A 17,677-nucleotide genomic window follows, 5' to 3' on the forward strand; every position below is an offset into this window, starting at 1 on the left:
TTTGGTGAAAGATTGTATCCCGGAGCTCTCGCAGATATGACACAGCCATCGGCCATTAAGAGTCCAGAAAAGTAGCGCCAGCTGTCAAAATGACCCACTATGCGAGCCAGAGGTGATCGTGTTGTGTACCGAACCACACCCCATGCCATCGCAGCTGGTGCTGGGCTCCTATGACGGTGACGAATGCAATTTGGCAACATTCATTCTCCTCGGAGCCTCCAAACAGGGATACGTCTGTCATGATGCTGTAAACAGAACTCAGTTGTTTGACTGATTTGGGTGTGGCGGGACCAAACAGTGAGGTTATCGGTCCCATCGGATTAGAGAAGAATGGGGAAGGAAGTTGACTGTGCCGTTTGAAAGGAACCAACCAGGTATTTGCCTGAAATGATTTAGGGAAATCATGGGAACCTAAATCAGGATGGTCAGATGCGGGTTTGAAGCGTTGTCCTCCCGCATGGGAGTCCAGTGTGCTAACCACTGCACCACCCCACTCGGTACAGAACTAGGACACGTCTGAATAATCAACGTGGTGGCACTCCTCCTTCAGCGTTGTCGTTCGGCGAACGACTGGGGAGGTGCCTCTTCCTTTTTCCATCTCAAGGGAAGCTGCAACAATGGTAGCCTCGCTGACGATCCATGGTGCTCATCGTCCGTGTGGATACTTGTCTTCGGGCGACCAAGCCTGTTTCATCACTTACGAAAATTGACTTGGCCGTACGATACTGCATGTTCGAGTCAATAGTATGTTTGTCATTTCCTGTTGAGAGGTGGCTACACTGAGCCACAGCGCCAGAGATTGCGCCAAAGAGTATTATTCCGCCGCCTCCACTGGCAGTGCTTGTCGAGAACTCGTAGTAGTCAGTGCTTGCTGAGATGTCGTAGTGAAAAGTTCTTGTTGAGAAGTCGTAGTGTAGAGTGCTTGTTCCATGTTTTATACAGTTGTCTGATGGGCTAGACAGCAGATGTTGTTCGAATGGAGATATTGTAATGATCAGAGTGCTTTTCGTCAATGTAAAAAAAAAAAAAAAAAAAAAAAAACCGTGCATGGGGGCTTAATTATATAAATATGAAATGCAAATACTTTTTAAATTTTTTAGTCGCTGTATGTCCGATTACGAGGTCTCGTAAATGGTTGGCCCGGACTAGTATTTGTACGCAATCTGACTGCATAGAACAACAACAAAGAATGAAACGAAATTTCCGTTAACACAATTAATTAATTAAGTCCCCAGCAGCTATAAAACCAACGCAACAACAAAGCACAAGTGTAACTGTTCTGTGTGTGGAAGTGTGATTCAACGTACACGTCTGGCACGGTTCTTCTTCAATAAGACAAGAAATTTTAAATATCATTTATACTGAAGTAATAAAAAGAAATATAAATACTATAATTGCGTAAGGAAACAAGAATTACACTCTAATACAAGAACACGAGCCAGATGCTTTGTTGACTGAACCTGTAATGACGCATTATTTAAGACACTGAAATAATGAAAAAACAGGGAATATTTTACCTTCATATATATTGACGAAAAGCACTCTCATCATTACAATATCTCCATTCGAACAACATCTGCTGTCTAGCCCATCAAACAACTGCATAAAACATGGAACAAACACTCTCCACTACGACTTCTCGACAAGAACTTTTCACTACGACATCTCAGCAAGCACTGACTACTACGAGTTCTCGACAAGCACTGCCAGTGGAGGCGGCGGAATAATACTCTTTGGCGCAATCTCTGGCGCTGTGACTCAGTGTAGCCACCTTTCACTGTCCTAGACGTGTGGTGTTGTTGAGGCATTTTATAAGGGACTGAAGGCATGATAATCGCATGGGGAGAGATGAGGACTGCAGGGCTGCGCTCGAGTCTCTCCCCCCTGTCTGTAAGGGGTAAGGCTGGCCTTCATGGTTAACCGACGCCTTGTGTGCACTTACCGCATACACGTCAGAAAGACAAGAATGCCACACTAATACCTTGCCTAAACGTCGGTGCTTGTATACCCACATCGGAGTCGCTCTATGATGCATATAGGCTGCTGCAGTGTACTCAAACGGAAACTTCTTGATAGCCCTATATAAATGGCTGGGAAATGAATGTTACAAAATTATTACTGTAGATATCGGTCAAAATACTGAACGTTTTGACGTACACTCCATTTAAGTTAATTACCAAGTTTATTGACACTGTCAACCAGGAGATATGCGATCTATTTTAATTTTTTTATATTTTTATTAGGCATTGAAAATCCATGACGTTAAGATCGCACGTGAAACGTTCTTTATCAGGATAGACTACTAGTTTGGGCTAACAACCTAGCCATCTTCAGATCATAAAACATTCGTGATTAGTGTTGCTGCGTTTACCGCTTTACACATCGTTAAAATGTTTATAAAATGCCAAAGTCCATATTTGACACAATTAAAACAGCTTTTCCTCGTTCGTGGCCAGTGTAATTGAACGATGGCCATAAAACAAAGGCGTTGTGCCGTTACATCTTAAAAATAAACTGACTCAATCAGTATATACACCATTTCGTAACAGCGATTGCCATAAATATGTTACTGTTACTTAACGACGTAAATACTGGTTGTGTCAGTCGCTAAGTTGTAACAGCACAGCGGCTTTGTCTTATAACCATATAACTATTGTTCAATTGCAGCGGCTACGAACCTGAAAACCTATTTTCAATTATGTCACGTATATATCGTCCAAGCATTTCTGTATATTTTGCACGGTGTAAATAGTAGATATTTTAAGTTTCGAGTGAATGAAACCTCACAATTGTGAAATGCTTTGGATATAAGTAATTTGACTACTGAGAAACATCCTTATAGCGTCAGCCGTTAATTTATGTTACTATTTTCAGTTATCAACGATGGAGACATACTTCGAATCCTGGAGGAGTACGATTTCAGACTGTTGTTTATTATCTTCGTGTGTTGGAAGTGAGCCACGAGGTACTTGTAAGGGATGATAAAGTTTTCGAAGAATGTAGTTAAATTAACAGAACAGAAAAATGCCCAGGTAGATTGTTTAACCATTGTACTGATTTAAGTATTGTTAATTGTCGGTTTATGGACAAAATATTCTGTAGAAAGGAAGCAATCCCAAAATGTAACAGACTGACCTAGAAAATTTTAGACAGAATTTGGTTAATAGGCTGATGAAGCCTTGTCTTCTGAGAAGTCCGTCACGTCTCTCCAGAGAAATATCTGTCGTTGAGGGGGAGATCTCTGTTTTCGATCTGGTGATAATGGATCCAAGGGAGGAAATGTTGACCCTCAGCCAAGAAACCTAAACCGATATGACCAGGTTGATCACCTTCTCCATAATGTAGAATGTCTAAAAGTTGCTATGAAGCGTGCAGAACTGTTTGCAAGAAGTGCTAACATACGTTTGTGTGTACTTAAAAACAACTGCTTTTTAAAAATCTAAGAACAATAATCTTAGTATCCGTTATGCAATATGCTATTTTTTACTGAGTAATACCCGAAGCACACATGTGTGTACCTTAAATATTTTACAAAGAATAAAAAATAAAAATTACAACAGTGTAATTTAGACTGTAACTATGTGCAACAATAAAACGCACGATGAAAACATTTTCTTTATTTATTTCAACACCATCACTGAAGAGGTTAAACGGACATCTCATCACACACAATATGTACCAGCCCAGAATCATTTTCGAGTAACACCTACAAATATGCTGCACTCGATATGCATTCTGGACAACGCCAGTTCAAAATGTTGTGGTTGGCAGGAGAGCCAACACCGTGTTACTAGAGGAGGCCGAAATGCACGCGTTTTAGCTCACGCAGGCTGGCGTGAGGTCTGGAACAGGACAAGGAAATTAGACTTTAGAAAAACGGACGTAGCTGGTGGAATACTTAACTTTAATCCATTAATGATGAACGTCGCTCTTGACGGTACATGATTCACAATATCAATAGTAAATGGATATGGCGCCTTGCTAGGTCGTAGCAAATGACGTAGCTGAAGGCTATGCTAAACTATCGTCTCGGCAAATGAGAACGTAAGTAGGCAGTGAACCATCGCTAGCAAAGTCGGCTGTACGACTGGGGCAAGTGCTAGGAAGTCTCTCTAGACCTGCCGTGTGGTGGCTCTCGGTCTGCAATCACTGATAGTGGCGACACGCGGGTCCGACGTATACTATCGGACCGCGGCCGATTTAAAGTCTACCACCTAGAAAGTGTGGTGTCTGGCGGTGACACCACACAAAACCCATCACTCCTACCGGACTCAGGTTTTTGGTGTTATCCTAAACCGGTTAAGATAAATGTTGGGATAGTTCTTTCGAAAACTATATGGCCTGTTTCATTCCCTCCCTATCGCCAATCTGAGTTTACACCTTGTCTCTAATGCCTTCGTTGTCAACAGGACGCTAAACCCTAATATGCCCTTCTTCCTTTCTGGACAGTTCACTCTCTCCTGGTTTGCTAGAACAGGATTCCAGCCGCCAAGCCCGAACGTCTGTGCACGTTTTGACTCGATTATTTCTCACCGTCCACTGGGAGCCATTCGTCCAATTGCAGAACCTCATAAATTCCACTCCCACTCACCCTCCTCGCCCCCCCCCCCCCACCTCCTCTCAGCTCCAGTGGCGAAGCGCCGCACCCGACGAAACGAACAAAGGGAACCGGAGCGTCGGGTCGCAGCGAGGGAAACTTCTGCAAGACCAACGCACTACTTCGGGGCCAAGCGAAAACGGCTCCTTTAAGGGAAGACAATAGCAGAAATTTCGCGTTGCCTCTATGGGCCGCTGCTATTTTTCGTGAAATCTAATTCATGATTTCCTGTTCTTTGCTAGTCACTTCATTCCAAAACAGCAGTCCTAATTGGTTTCTTCCATATTTTCGGGTCTGTCTCTGTCCCTCTGCCTGTTCATCTAGAGTCATAGAATTTATTACCTGCCATCTTAATGTGTGTATCTTACCGTGGCCCTTCTTCCAGCTAGTGTTTCCGCGTATTCATATCTTTGAAAGTTCTCCAGAGTATCACATTTTTTCAAAATTAACAAATTTCTACTTTTTATTTACTGTTAAAAACAGTCTTGATCACGATGTATTTATTAAGGTGACATGTTTCGACTACTACTGTGGTCATCTTCAGACCATTGAGTAGGAACCTCTTTCTGCTGGAGGTTCCTACTCAGTGGTCTGAAGATGACCACAGTAGTGGTCGAAACCGGTCACCTTAATAAATAGAACTTGATCAAAACTGTTTTTAATAGTAAATATTTGTAACTCATTGATCACTGCTACTCCCATAATGTATTCAAAAGTAATTAAAAATTTCACCTCTGAGCCACGAGAATTCTCATCTTATTCGCTTTTCCCACAATCAATGCCCTTCCCAGACCCCTTCTAAGTTAGGGCCAGTACCTGCGTTGAACTGTGTGCTCCGAAACCCTCGTGCCTGGACTGGAATTGACTCTGTCGTCAGATCTGCCACAGATTGCCTCTATCATGCTTTAACAGACATGGAAAGCCTCCGATATCCGCTTTTCTGTGATGAGGCATGAACATCCAGCCCCTTGCCCGCTATTTCTGGTTTCACAGTCGTTCAACCACCTTCCACAGATCTTCACGACAATAGAATGCGAACAACGCACTTCGTCGTTTCTGAGATGCCCGTAGGCAGGCCCGGGGTAAAATCACTCAGCTCTTTGTCAGAGTCGCTTATGATAGTTGATAGTTGAATGCTTTCTTTTCCTGCGCCAGTCTGGTTCTTAAATCCTCCTTGCCCTGCGTGATTTAGTTGCCATGGTAACATGGTCCCAAGTTTCAGTCCTGGTCCAGCATTCAATTTTGATCAGCCAGGGAATTTAGGAATTCCATCACATCATTTACTACACTTTCTCCAATTTAGAAGTTACGTTTACTGCAAATGTCATATCCGCTGTTACTTTGTCACGTTTCTGCCCGAGCCAAACCGTTATGATCACCACCCACTGGGGACTGAAAGCTTGGCAGTTTATAAGCATGTGATGTGGTGAAGGAAGTAGACTTTTCAAAAGAATTAAGGAACACATGTATCAACGTCAGACATTGTATACGGAAGTAAGGAACGATCGGTCGCGAAATGGAAAACTAAGGGAAAATTTGATGAAGCTTTGCACAGATGCGTTGGGCACTGTGTCTAGTACGCCCAACGATCGCATCATGTCGTTATTTTCAGTTCTGAGCTCACAGTGAGAACGTACAGATGGCTAGAAATTAGCGTCTCCCACCAAGTATGAGGGCCTGGCGAAAGATTTCGCCTGAAGCTATGCAATCCACATAACATAACTGTCATGCAGTTCGTTCTACGCGATACTTCTCGGTCACACTCTGCAGGGGCAATGAAGATGCTCCTGCAGCGTTTTCGATGGGAAGTGTTTGATCCCCCACAATACAGCCAGTAATTGGCTACCCCTGAGGTTCATCCTGCTCATATGAACCGCTGGCTGTGAAGACAGTATTTTGACACAGACTACGAGTTGCAGTCCAGAGTAGAAAATTGGCGAAAAGCACTGGCGGTAAAGCGGGGGAATTGAAAAGTTGGTATGACGCTACGACAGATGTCTCAGTCTGAGTGACGACTATGTAGAGAAGTAGCTGGAAGGTGTGGCTAACCGTTACAAATAAAACAGATTTTCACTGTGGTTACCATTTCACGATCTATTGTTCCTTACTTTCAGAATAGCCCTCGTATGTATTTGATACAGGTGGTAGCTGTGGTCTTACATATGGCTTGTGATCTTCGCTTTCAATGTGCGCAAATATTGGAATTATTAGACATCTATTGGCAGTGTTAAGCATTTCAGTGCCAGGTGACCCTTAGCAGGAAGTGAGTATCGGCGTCCCAGTGTTTTCTAGTAAGGTACACAGATAGCAGTTATCATTTGTGGACGTTGTGTTCAGCCAAGCACATGCAATATGGCATCTCAACGCAGTGCAAGTTGCAAGGGCAATCTGTTGGATCCAAAAAGGAAGGACATTCGGCCATTGCTACAGATGCCAATGCCTCTCTATATGTCATCCACAGGTTGTGGACTCGCTACAGGGAGGCAAATCAGTACATAAGGCCAGTTTGACAGGGGCGGCGACGCGTTGCAACGCCACATGAAGACCGATATCTGGTGCCTCCGCGTTGCGGCGTCATATGGCTACCGCCGGGGCATTGCAAGACGATCTCAGAATGGCCACTTGAACCTCGCTGTCCGATCGCACTGTAATGAACAGGTTACAAGAAAGGGCCTGTTCGAGTACCGTATTTGACACATCATCATCTTGCAGCTCGCCTTCAGTTCCGCCATGTCAATTGGCAACTGGTGAAGCGTGTTATTTACAGACGAGTCCGTGCTCGTGTGTGGAGACTCGTGGCCAGCGGCACTTGCCAAATGTTGTCCAGGAAATCGACAAATTTCCTAGATTCTATGATATTGCTGGAGGCTTTACCCCTAACAGCCATACGGATGTTGTTGTTGCCCATGGGTACCTTGCAGCCCGGCTGCACATCGAGCAGATCCTGTTGGTCCATGTGATGCCTGTCGCATACAGTGGTGCCGCCGAATACCTTCTAGTGGCAGGGCCTATGTGGCAGGCATCGGCAGGGGCGTCTTACGAAGTCTGCAAATTTAAGTATTGGAATGGTTGGCGGTGATTCCCGACCCGGTCGTGCATATGTAGCACGTGCTTGACAGACGTGTTCGTGGTCGTCGTGTTCCACCAGACCCTCCAAGGTCTGTAATGGGCTATCAGTAAAGAATGGGAACGGATACAACGGGATCATCTCTGTAGACTTATAGGGAGCATGCCACGTAGGTTTCGGGTGGTCATAGGGGGCACACACGTTACTGAAGGTCTCAAAGCGGAATGAAAAGCACACAGGATGTTTGTTTTCGACACATGTCCGACATTTTGGTTCTTTTTATGAAAACGATAGATAATATAATGATGTGTTTTGTGTGCTTGAGTAAGATGAAGGTGTACTTTGGTAACATTCTAAGATTCTCATATGCTTTCTACATTTGTAAATAATTCACATTTTACTGTACGACAAAGGTGAATGAGTACACTGTAGGAGTAGCGAATGAGATCCTCGACTCTGTGTTCAGTTTTATCTGTGGTTGACTCGTTAAACAGCCAGTTGTGCAGCGCTGAGACATTCTTATTTCAGGCATAGCAGCGAGCAGTTGAGTTTTTCTAGGAATGAGATCTGTAATTGTGAATCTGAGAGAAGCTATCTGGGATACCTTATTATGGAGATAAAAATTCATTTAATGCTTTCTTGTTCATGTTATTGATAGAGAACTTCTTGGACGAATTTTAACGGTATGTTTGTAGTCTTTAGCCAATTACCGCTTAACTCTGTCTGCTAAAGAGATCCAAATTAAGTCATCAGGCAGTAACTTATCAGGCAGTAACTTTTTACTTCCTTAAACTCAAACACCAATCAACTGAAAAATCTAAATAATACAAAGAATAGTCATAGAAATCAAAGAATAAAGCAGATTGTCCGTGCTCTCGACGCTACAGAATAATACTGCGCTTCACTGTGCATTCATAGATGTTCTACAGGCGACTCACACAGTGTCTTTGTAAAGAGGGAATTTTGTAAGTGTTATTCTTCTTATGTTGTGCAGTCTTTTTTCCATAATCAGAGCGTGATTTAACAAATACGATTTTCCTTAAAGTAAAACCCACTTCCTTGACTCATAGCAAAGTTCTGAATTTTCATCGTGTATGCATTGCACCTTTCGTCACGCGAAGCAGGAGTCGATTATTTACTTTTTACTGCTCCATCTACCGATTTCTGTTTGCTTTCGAGAACGTCAGTACTCCAGACACAAAAACAGAACAAGGCAAGTCACTCTTATTGAAGAGCAGATCTCACCCTGCATACTTGTGCAAGCAGCGTGTACTCAGGATTGTCTGGCGTCGTCCTAGTAAGTACATTGATTTTCAGTGAAGAGTGTTGATAATTTCAAATAATTATTTTCTTCAGAGTAGAGCAGTAATTTACGTTTGTGGATACTCGTAGGCTAACATTGCACTTCACATAACGCATCGTTCACAACGCGTTTCGATACTGAATTATAGTTATACAGTTTTGACTGAGCACTCCGAGTCCTTTGACATTAAGTTTGATTAATTTTCTTTATTTTGCATTTTTTTTAAATTTCACGACACTGTTCACATGCGCAAGACAGGGCTGACCAACACTCAGTCTTGTTCATCAATTTAATACGTTGTCTAAGTACATCTTACATGAGGGGAAAGTTTTAGAAATCAATGTATTCAGATCTTTCACATACAGACATAAATTATAACAGCAAGCTTACACATTCCGACCGTTTTCACCTAGGATAATCATCTGGTTTTCTGTGATCACGTAATTAGATTGCAACACAGGTTCTCTAAATCAAATCAACGCTACGCCTGTATGTACTAACATTTGTATTTTCTGTTTCAGATACTGCAATTGTGTGTGAATTTTTTCTGCTCTTTCTGCAAAAATACTGAGTGTGAAGATCTTTGTTGTGCATAGAGACAATAACTTAATCCGTGTGAATTGTTTCAGTGTGAGCTACATTTTTCTCAGATATTTCTGCTGCGTAAAGTCATCTGTTACTTTCGTTTATTTAGCTACAAATAGACATTTTGCTTGTTAATTCACTTTTTACATTTCAGCATTATGGCTAGCAACACAATATTTTGTCGTGCTACTACTGCAGATGGCAAACCACATCACGAAATAATGACGGAATTTTTAACGAAACAGAAGAAGCTCAACAGTCGTTCCACAGAATAGTTTATTTTAGATTTCAGAGAATGCAAATAACTGTCCAACACAGATGGGTTCTTTATTACGAAATGCATCAGAACATATTTCCAACAGTGAACAAGACATTTCATTTACTGAGACAGTTGATTAAGGTTTTTCTTCCATTTCTCTTAATCAAGCACTACACGAGGCAGTATCAGTTACTGACAGTACACACACAGTCGTTGAAAACCCAATAAACGTGAATGCGGAAATCAATAATTTAGCTTCGTTAGAGTTGCTACTAAAGATGAAAAAAAGCATTTGAACAGTATAGACAAAACACTAGAATAGAACACAGAACAATCACAGAAAATGTACAAAACAAGCTGTATGTCTTCAACTGCGGGAAAAGAGGGCAAAGAAACAACGAAGACAGCACGTAACAGACAATACACAAAGTCACTTAGGAGGCTTAACGCCACGCTATGCAGCCTTGAAACTGAACAAAATAATTTAAAAACTATACAACGATAACGCGAAGTAAATACTAACACAAAATTAACCGATACGAGTTTTAAACTGTGAAACAAATCCACGCAATGATAAAGTGCAACAATTGTCCAAAAAGAATAGAGTAATATCCTGCACCAGTACAGCTCATGGAGAAAAAAAATCGAATATCTTGCTATTCCAAACCGTGAAGAACACGAACAAATACCTATCTTTTCAAATAACGGAAGCAGAAACTCAGATAACATTTTATTAGTTTGTTCCTCACGTACAGACAAATTTAAAGCTTTGGAACAACTTATAGACGATCAGCTAACAAGTACTGAAAGCAAATTTAAGTGCGATTATTTTGGTCTCTCTTCTGTATATAATTCCACTATCTGTGTTGGTATGTATTCAAAGCATTTAGGTGATTTTCCTCGAGAATACAGTTTCTACTCGCAATTGCAACATGAAATTCCAAAGAAATTTTGTGGATACAGAAAGCTGACAGTTACCATTTCCAATATTGTCATACAGTCAACTTAGGTGGTTATTTTCTTGTACAAAAATTCATTTACACACAAGACAGTGAACATTCTGAGCGCTGTTATATTGAGCACTGGAGCCAAAGACTACAAAAACCAGTGGATATCTGAATTCCAAACATTTTACTACGTTCAAGTGTAGATAGGGGATCCATTATACTTTTTTGGATACACCGATTGACGAACTATGTCTTCCAGAGCTGGATGTTAACTATTTTTCAGTTCCTTGGCACACTCGTCTTCTTGTACCACCATTTTTATTGGATAACTACAAGGAATTTTCTCCTCCTATCCTAGTACAAGTATGTTGAAAGCAATTTTAGTGACTTGTGACCCATGGTTAAGAATGTGTCATATTGGCGACAAAGTACATCCCGATTCTGACAAAACCTGAAACTTCGATTACACGCATTTAGTGACAGGAACAAAACTTGTTAAAGACTTCCTGCTGATCGTCCAGGCACGACGTTAAACTGCCGCCCATAAAAAATTGAAACAGGAATTGTACCCTCAGCAAACATTTTCTAATACGAAATTCTTGGAAGTGAGAAACACATTGACGTAACAAATATACAGCTCTGAACACCGTCAATTTTTACACATAGCAGTAGCAGTCATGAGTTACAAAATGAATGACTTAGTACCAGATTTGGTGAAACATACCGAAGGATTTTTTACCAATTCAAAATTTAAGGATGTTAAAGGTAAGACTGAGTTGTCTGAAGGAAATTATCATTGTTCGAGGTAATATGTATTTTTATGGAGATTTTATTTTCATGATTAGCTGTGCAGTAATGAAGGTTTGTTTGCTCAATAGCGTTATTTATTAAGAGTAGCTGTGGAGCGTTTCTCGTGTAAGGATTGAATAATGGAACAGAGCAGGGAGTATCTGCTACTGATTATTTACGAGATAAGATGTTATTATGTTGATGATATAGTAGAGATGAATATATTGAAGTTATTAGTTGTTATTGATGATGACAATCATGAAGATAATGACGATAATATGATAGGGGGATTGCAATGGTTAATCATTACGCCGTATGAGTACGTAATTGTTATGGCATATGTTAGGGATCCTGTTATTGTTGAAGCTGAATTTTCTTTGTAGTAAAACGAAGGTGATCAACGATGATACGGTTAGTAGCACAACAGAGATCTGAAAGGTAACATCAATGGTAAAAGGCAACACCACTATTATTTTTATTATGTGTGAATCTTTTAGGGTAACCAGGTACAACTAGTATGGCATGCGTTTCTGGCATGCTACATTCTTTGTGACGTTTTGTGATAATTTTTTTGATTTCCCTTCATAGGCCATATGAGAACATTATCCTATTGAAGTATACACTTTTGCTCTTTTGTAACTAACTATGCACCTTTCATTTTCAGCTCAGATTATGACAGACATGATGGAAATGTATACATTAAAACGAATGTAGCTACTATGCATACATTCCAAATTTATGAGACACAATTGCACGTAGGATGCAACCTTGAATGACAAGTTCTTATGATGAAGATAGGGAAAGATAAAAAAAAATGAATGAGGTGACCACTAACCATAATATGGATCTGTTTTGTGGTAAATTGTGTATTTCAGTGATCAGTATGAACTAATGCATAATGCTTTTTTTCCTTCTTACATTTAACTCTTATAAATTTATTTTATTGGCATGGCTTACGTTAGTGTTGTGAAATGTACAATCTCGTTATGTAATATGATTATTGCTTAACATAGTTATTGCTTTACGTGAACGCAACCATTACACAATCACTGGTACACCAACAAACTTTTGACACTGCTAACTTATTGGCATTTTGTGATGACATACTTCGTTTTAGTTGCAGCATCGGTTTTATGATGAAACTTTTGTGTATGATTTGCGTTAGCCTAAGAATGTGTTCCTCATTTTGTCACTGCTTTATCATAATGATTTTTTGCTGCATATGCGCAGGATAAGATACTTAGCTGCATTGCCTTTCTGATCAAAAATTTGTAATGATGATATGTGTATGATAATGAATTTGGCTGCATTGACTTCCTGAAGAACTATTTTTGTGCATATTTGTATACTGCTGCGTCTAAAGTTTTATGAGAGCTCACTGTGGATAAGCATTTAATATTAGAGCCTGTAAAGAGGTAAATGTCATCACATAACAAATGGATCAAAAATTGGTGTACGAAGAGAGTAAGTTGAAAATGTAGCAGATGCATCTAGATATGAGCAAGAAATGTGATTGTTATGTGGAAATGTGAAGGCAGGCAGTTTGAATATCGTTTACATTATGTGGGTATGATGTGATAATGCAATTAAGCAAACAGAGTTTTTTGGCAGGAAAATTGACCTGAAAGATATTAATAAGTGAATATGATGTTTGCGACAGGTAAACTGAGATCAAGGATATTATGAGAAAGGCCTGAGATTGCAGTGAACAGACAGTATGAACCCAATACAGTGGTCAGAAAGCTGGTCAGTACACTAGACTAGTACATAACACTAGAATAAAATATCACACAGTCTCACCGAGACTTCGACTGTAAAGTGCACTTAATTCTGTTTCCTTTTCCGTTACGTGAACCATGATACATCTGTTTGCTTGTCCTCCGCCTTCGGTGTATATACCTTCTTCCTCTTAAGTTGCGTTTATGTTTTCCAAGTACGTATTTTTATTACATCTGTTCCTATGTTTAACAAATCAGTTGTTACTTATGAGTAAAGAAGCATTTTCTATTATCGTGTGCATACTGGTTTCTGGTGTAGATTTTCATGACCATTTGTTGTCAATAGAAGATAACGATGTTCTGTTAGTTGCTCCACTTGTTGACTTTAACTTGTATCTCGCATATAATATTGCATAATTCCTTCTATATGTAGATGTTTTCTGACCGTAATGACAACTGTAATCTAAAAATATTGGTGTTTTGTACATAAGGTTCATCTTACATTTTCGTGCAATGCTCCTTACTATTTCAAATATTTGCTAGGAATGAGGTCATTTCTTAGAGACACAGTGCTGCATGTGCAGTTTACATAGCCTTTTTGTAATGTAAATCACAATTTCAATAAAGTAGCCACCGATTTAACTAAGTTTTACACACATTAAAGGAAATATTACTAGTCCAGTAAGAGTTTGGGCAATATGTGTGCATCGGCACAGAAGAAGAAGGTCATGTTCGAAACAACAGACATTATATCCATAAAAGTAAAAAGTTCTGGCAATAGCGGCCATGGCATTGTTGCAGTCAGCCGGCCTGGTGACCGAGCGTTTCTAGGCGCTTCAGTCTGGAGCCGCGTGACCGCTACGGTCGCAGGTTCGAATCCTGCCTCGGGCATGGATGTGTGTGACGTGCTTAGGTTAGTTAGGTTTAAGTAGTTCTAAGTTCTAGGGGACTGATGACCTCAGATGTTAAGTCCCATAGTGCTCAGAGCCATTGTTGTAGTTAGCTGCTCAACCATCACATCGATGGTACCGTGTGGGGGAGATTCAATGGTGACAGCAGAGGTGAAAGTTTCACAGCCCGCCTTGCTTAAGGCCCATCCGGGAGTCAGTTTGTCTGACGCCGGGGTAGTGACAGGAAGATGGGGAAATGGTCACTGTCACACAGGTCATTATGTGCTCTCCAATGGATAGATGGGAGAAGTCCTGGGCTGCAAACTGATAAATCAAGCCACACTGAAGTGTGTGGCAGCCCCAGTATTTAAGAGGCAGACGTCGAGCTGAGATGGTAAACTTTCGACATCGCTGCTTCAGCCAGTAAGCACGGTGCCACTCCACAAGGGGTTATGGGCGTTAAAATCTCCCAAAAGGTTTAGGGAATTAGTCATTTAGTGCAGTTAATACACTCAGGGTTACTGCACCATCTGGAGGAACATATACATTGCAGACAGTTATTTCCTGCATCGTCCTCATTCTGACAGCCACAGCTTCAAGAGGGGTTTGAAGGGGCATGGTTTCACTACAGACAGAGTTTAGGACATAAACGCAAACTCCACCTGAAACTCGATTACAGTCGCTGCAGTACCTGTAGTATCCCTTATAGCTGTGGAGGGCTGGGGTCCACATTACCAGGAATCAGGTTTTCTGGAGGGCTCGACGCAGGTGTAAAGCTTAACAGTTGCCATAGCCCAGCCAGGCGGTGGGACAAAAAAAAGAAAAAAAAAAGAAAAAAAAAGGCCTCAATTCCACTGGAGGATGACGTCATCGTGAGACTGGGAAGGCATGGAACATTCAATGAGGCAGTTTACGCCTCAGGGTCACCTGCTGCCACCGACGTTTTGCCTGCACAGACTATATCCATTGTGTCTGAGGGTCCAGCGAGATCTAGGTACCCAGTAGACACCAGAATCTCCACCTCATCTGCAGACACAGAGCTGGCAGGTAGTGGTGGTGTGGATGCCACCAAAATTGCCTTGGTCTTGGGGACCTTCTTTTTGGATTTCTATCACTGCTCCTTGGGTTTCCATGGCTGGGAGGACTTCACTGATTCAGTCTCTGGGATTGACGATGATCGTGAAGCCCAACTACCAGCTGCTTTTGCACTCTTCAGCCATTGGTGGGTGTCATCTTTCCCACTAGCAGAAACCTGCGAAGGGAGTGACACAAGGGACCCCTTCCTAGCGAGTGGAGCCGAAGAAGACTTACGCTTCTCTTGCTCAGAAGTGGGGACTGACATCCCCAATCATTGAGGGGGTGCTGCTCCCAAAGTAGGTGAGAGGTGTAGTCTTCTGGTTCTGAGAGGCGACAGGAATGCAAGGAACTGATGGGACGAGAACTGTTCTCGTAATGGTGGTGTATATGGAGATCACAGGCACAGGATGTAGGCGCTCAAATTTCCTCTTAGCCTCAGTGTAGGTCAGTCGGTCCAAGGTCATATATTCCATGATTTTCTTCTCTTTCTTTAAAATCCTGCATTATGGTGAGGCAGATGAATGATGCTGCCTACTGTTGACACAGATGGGAGGTGGTGGGGCACATGGAGTATTGGGATGTGATGGACGTCCACAATCTCGACATGTGACACTGTAAGTACAGTGGGAATACATATGGCCAAACTTCAAGCACTTAAAGCACTGCATTGTGGGAGGGTGTATGGCTTGACATCACTGCAATAGACCATCACCTTGACCTTCTCGGTCAATGTGTAGCCATCGAAGGCCAAGATGCACTGGTGGCAGCCTGGTTATCCTTTGGACCCCGATGGACACGCCAGACAAAATGAACACCTCGCCGCTCTAAATTGGACAGCAGCTCGCCGCCACTGCAAAAGAAGGTCCCTGAGGAATATAATACCCTGGACAATATTTAAGCTCTTATGGAGTGTGACAACTTGTCACAAGGAGTAATGCCCATGACTGGGCAGAGAATGCTGTGTTCATCAGGACTGACCCAGAGAGCATTTTGGACAAGCCCTCCACCTCCCTGAATTTGTCCTTCAAATGCTCCACCAAAAACTGAGGCTTCATGAACATGAAAGATTCCCCATCAACTCTCGCGCATATGAGGTACAGGGGAGAAAAAGCTTCTCTGCCATCCTTAGCTTGGCGATTTGGGGTAATACTGCGTACCATTGAAGTTAGACTTTGCCCACTTAGAGAGGGAGGGTTGGGTTCTTTGGGGGAGGAGACCAGACAGCGATGTCATCGGTCTCATTGGATTATGGAAGGACGGGGAAGGAAGTCGGCCGTGCCCTTTCAAAGGGACCATCCCGGCATTTGCCTGGAGCGATTTAGGGAAACCACAGAAAACCTAAATCAGGATGCCCGGACGCGGGACTGAACCGTCGTCCTCCAGAATGCGAGTCCAGTGTGCTAGCCACTGCGCCACCTCGCTCGGTGCCCGCTTAGAGAATGCTAGCAGCGGACCACCAGCAAGAGATGAAGGACTACTCTTCATGGCGTGTCATCCAGCCTGATGTCACCCACTCTGACCAGGGGCCCTCTCGACAGGCACCACCCAGACTCAGCAAGGGCCACCTGGCAGGATGGTCATTGCCGGGAGTCCCGATGCCGCAGGGAGATGGGCATCTACTCCATGGCATACGTGGGGCGTTAACGACGCAGGCATCAGCAGAGCAATACTGTGTTGTCAGGGGGCTACAACCAACAGGGTACATGGCGGTCCCACCACAACCGACTGGCTACTGTCCTGGATATGAGGTGCTAAGCAGTCCATGGTCATTGGACCTGTGGTCTAGGGGTAGCGTCTTTGATTCATCATCAAAACGTCTTCGGTCCCGGGTTCGATCCCCGCCACTGCCTAAATTTTGATAAATAATCAGCATTGGCGGCCGAAGACTTCCGGCATAAGAAGTCAGCCTCATTCTGCCAACGGCCTTGTGGAAGAGGGCGGAGGAGCGGATAGAGGTGCAGGGCACTCTCTTGTCCTAGGGGTGAGAAATTGCCCCTAAAGGCGGAAGAATCAGCAATGATCAACGACATGAGGATGCAGAAGGCAATGGAAACCACTGAATTAAAGACACGTAACGCGTATCCACAGGACATGTTGCCTGTAATTGAAGAAATGTCATGATGATCTCTCCATTGGCAAAAGATTCCGGAATAGTCCCCCAATCGGATCTCTGGGAGGGGACTGCCATTGGGGAGGTTACCATGAGAAAAAGATTGAATAATCAACGAAAGGATAACATTCTACGAGTCGGGGCGTGGAATGTCAGAAGCTTCAACGTGGTAGGGAAACTAGAAAATCTGAGAAGGGAAATGCAAAGGCTCAATCTAGATATAGTAGGGGTCAGTGAAGTGAAGTGGAAGGAAGACAAGGATTTCTGGTCAGATGAGCATCGGGTAATATCAACAGCAGCAGAAAATGGTATAACAGGTGTAGGATTCGTTATGA

General features: G+C 42.4%; 1 protein-coding gene across 2 annotated transcripts in view; it reads right to left on the bottom strand.

Annotated features, from left to right (window-relative positions):
• LOC126418619 (calcium/calmodulin-dependent protein kinase kinase 1) overlaps nt 1–17,677 on the bottom strand; it is a 1,500,745-nt gene that overhangs the window by 101,301 nt on the left and 1,381,767 nt on the right. The gene's annotated exons all lie outside the window — the stretch shown is intronic.

This window comes from Schistocerca serialis, chromosome 9 (assembly GCF_023864345.2).
Source record: "Schistocerca serialis cubense isolate TAMUIC-IGC-003099 chromosome 9, iqSchSeri2.2, whole genome shotgun sequence".
NCBI lineage: Eukaryota > Metazoa > Arthropoda > Insecta > Orthoptera > Acrididae > Schistocerca > Schistocerca serialis.